We start from the raw sequence: 4,018 nt of genomic DNA, 5'->3' as shown, positions 1-4,018 counted from the left end.
GGACTTTTTTTTTCTTCCCCAGGGAACTGGGGAGAGAATCTGGTTACACTTTTAGGCTAGTAGAAATCAAGGAATTGAGGTGTCCATTAATTCATGGGTGCAGTTGGGGTTCTTCCCACCTTTCTCACCCACTACTGGTCTTGGCACTTAGCAGCCCCCAGGTGCAGTCCTGATTTCTGTGGTAGGCTGGCTCAAAAGGCTGCTTGAGAGACAGGTTTTGAGAGCTGAGTATTGATATAGATTGACTGGACCTTTTCTTTCTGCTGTGCGGAATAATTTTTAAAAACCTTCCCCTTAGAGATTGAGCTATGTTTGTGTCTTATTTGGTACCTGCATCGCTGTTGAAGGCAGTAAAGGTCTGTGTAAATGGCTTTGAACTAGAAACTCCAAGGCTCTGGGGCCGCCTTGCGCTTTCCTCCCTGTGGTTTTAGGCCAGGAAGCTGGCCTGGGAGGTTCTGGGAGGGAAAGTTCGAAGGAAGGGTGCAGAGGGCGGGGCTGGGTCATTGAGGGAGGAGTTGCTTGGGCTGGTGCTCCTCCCTGGTCGACTGGGATCCTGCGACCTCCCGTGTTGGCCACGTGGGGGCAGCAGAGGCCCGTGCCCATGGTTTGTGAGGGCATGATCATTTCTCCGATGCTGGCCACTTGCGCAAGGTTTTGTCACCCGTGGGTTGTGGGTGCTGCCTCCTGATGATGCAGGCCGCAGAGCTGGAGGGACACTGCAGGGCGTAGAAATTGTAGCCCTTGGGTGGCGTTTGGGTCTTCCTCTGCTGTCCCATGTAGCACTTCCTGAGCCCCACCCCTTACCCCCCAACCTGTCCTCTGTCCTCTGTCGCTTCCAGATTCCCACTTGGTGGCTCCACTTTTCCCTCACAGCCACCAACGACAGTGCTACCACTCTTTCGCTGGTACCATAGTCGTGTTTCTCGGGCCCCTCTTGTCCCAAACTGCCTCTGCTTGCTTGGGCGGAGAAGGTAGAGAAGGGAGGGAGCTCGAGCCATTTCTAGTGGAGACCCAGGCCCCACCTCCTGTGCTGTGGGGCCCGCCTGTGTTTGAGAGGCTGTGCCAGTGCTTTACACAGGTTGTTTCATGCAGCTGTTGTGATCTCCACAATTCAGCAGAAAAGCAAACCCGCCTGAGGTCACACAGGCAGAGTCCCCTCCTTTTTTGCATTTGCCTTCTACCTCAGAGCCCAGTTGCCACTCACTTTGTGGGTGGTTCTTAGCTCACACTGGCACACCATGAGAGGGCTCTTGATAGTTCCATTGAGTCTTGTTACTAAATCTAACAGACATTTTATGTCCTCACTTTCCTCAGTTCTAACACAGTGCATTTCTTGCTTTTCCTTCTGCCTTCCAGGCCCCTCTGCCAACTTGAGAACAACAGTTTGACATTGCCGGCTCCAGGCACAGTCCTGATTCCCTTAGGCAGTCCTCAGCACTCACCGTGTCTCTGACTTCCAATCTACCGTGCCCAGCACCTCCTCTGAGCTCCAGTTCTAAGGCAGTAACTGCCTTCCCTTCATTCTACTTGTCTATCTCCAAGGCCATCTCTACACAGAAGTATCCACACTCTTTCCCCTGAAACCACCCCCTCCGATGGTCTTCACTCCTTCCAGCTTGAGGTGCACGTAAACTCAATCTCCACTCGCCATTGCCACCACCCTACTTTAAACCACTGCCATCTTATCTCGGCAGTGTCCTTCGCAATCTGCCCTCCGGATGGTAGCCTGAGGGCCCCACTCCATACTAGAGGCCTACACGAAACGGCAGCAGATGGCCCGGTGGGGACAGATGGGTGGTTAGAGGGCTGAGTATCGGGATGTGATGAAGGATGGGGGGGAGGAAGTTTCTATGAGGGCATACACTTGTTATTGGGGAGGCTTGGTTTTGAGCTGCAATTGATACCAAATAGCAACTGGACATACCTAAGAATGAGTGTGTATGTAGGTGGGCAAACTGTAGGTGGGAATTTAGTGAATACCAGGATAGTGAGAATAACAGTTGATGGGCAGAGAAAGTAAAGGTTGCAAAGAAACTGAAGCGAGGTCAGAGGGCACTGCTAGGGGTCTGTTGCTCAGGAGACGGGAGAGGAGCCATCCAGACACCTGCATTGAGGATTGAGAGGAGTCCCAGAGGTGGCCTGGAGGGGAACAGTTTCCCTAAAGCTATGGGGCAGAAGCCGATTGATCTGCAGAAGCCCTAGTGAGGGTTGGTGAGGAGAAATGGCAGCTACCACAGGGAACTTAGGACCAAGAGATTTTTTTTCTTTTCCTAATAGAAGTTATTTGCAGGTCTGGGGGTTGTGAGAGGTGTGAGGAATGGCCTAGTTCTGACACTTTACTCCCGAGACTAGTGCCTGTATTTCAGAAACTACCTGTATTTCAGAAACTAGCTGAGGCCTATGGCAGGTGAGGCCTTGGCTTCTCTGCTTGCTTCCTCCTGTGGCCTAGTGCTTGACTCGTCACCTCTGACCTTCACGCACACCGTGGGGGGGCAGACCAGAAGCTCCTTCATCACCGTCACCTTCTGCTGTGCCCTGCTCACCTTCCCACTCAAGCTTACGTGGGGCGTGAGTGTCCATAAGTGGGTACATGATAAACATTAAGTAGGTTTCAAAATTTGCTCTTTATTTACATTTAAGTCATTTACATGCATGTTTTATTTTTTTAAACAAGAGTAATTAGCAAAAAAATGCATTAAAACTTTAAAATAGCAATTAAATATACAAAAATATAGCTTACAAAAAACTGCGAATGTTTAAAAATATTCTGCTGCAGAATTCTTAGTGTACAAACACGTCTATGAAACCTGAGGCTCAGCATTTCATAAACCTTTTATTGAGGGAGTTACATAATACCTAGTGAGTGAACCTCAATGGGCTATCCTACATGCTTAAACTTCCTTCCTTCCTGGCAGTGATCTGTGATCAGATGACAGTGATCAGGAACACTATCTTGGAAGACGGTGTCATCAGGAGGGACTTCTTAACACTGGTCCCATCCCCCTTTTTGTCGGAACCTGGGAGGGAAGGAGCAGACGGATGGTGTGCAGCTAGCCCAAGGCGCTGACCCACCAGGCTTGTCCTGGCACAGGGAGCTACATCAAAGTACAGACAAATCCCTTGATAGTGGCTAGGCTCCCTTTCTGAGCACAGGCCCCCAGAGTGGGCAGGGTGCCCTTCTTGTCCCTATAGCCACGGAAGTGAGCCCTGGATTGGTGAGCAAAGAATGCTGATGTTTGGTCTAAAATGGAAAAAACTATTTGCATCTTGAAACAAGTGGGCTCTAAACTGGAAAACTGACCAAGTCATTCTATGTTCTTGATACTCTCAAATGGAAGCACATTAGTCTTAATCTACTTAAAAAACCATGGCCCAGCATGTTCCACTTAACTGCAAATTTCACCTAAATTTATACACTGTTAATTTAGACATGTCCTTTACTCAAATTCTTCACAGCTAACATGAAAGACACTAGCCCGGGGCCAGAGATTCATCACGTGACAGAAGGGTGGAGGTTCCCGGCATTTCCTTTTCAAGTTTCAGGTCAGGGGCCCAAAAGCACTTTGAATCCTGGGAAACTCGGCGGCAGGACACTGGGGAGGTGGGTGAGGACCCATGGCTGCCTAAAGGAGGCGGCTTCAATGTCCATACTTTCTATGGGCAAAAAGGAACTTAACATTTTTTAAAGAAAAGGTTACTGGTGGGGTAATGTCATTGAGTGGAAAGTATTGGGCTAAAAAACTCAGGGAAGCATTTTTTAGAGGGGAGGAAAAGGAGCCTGACCCATGTACCTGAACATCTTTGATTGACTAAGATGGACCACCTACTTGTTCAGCAACGTCTGAGACATTTGCCTCACAAGATAGAAAGGTGCCTCAGCCTTCAGTTTCTGCTGCTGCTTGAACTCCTGCCCCAAAAATGGGTGTTCGCCTAAGAAAGCGAGAGTTAACAGACATCGCTGCTGCACTCAGGATTCCCTTGCAAGTGGCCAAGATGGTGTGGGGCAGCTTGTCCAGGC

This window comes from Pipistrellus hanaki (genome assembly GCF_964339955.1).
Source record: "Pipistrellus hanaki genome assembly, chromosome: 6".
In the NCBI taxonomy this organism is placed as follows: domain Eukaryota; kingdom Metazoa; phylum Chordata; class Mammalia; order Chiroptera; family Vespertilionidae; genus Pipistrellus; species Pipistrellus hanaki.
The sequence above is the reverse complement of the archived record's forward strand: the minus strand, read 5'-3'. Positions refer to the sequence as shown.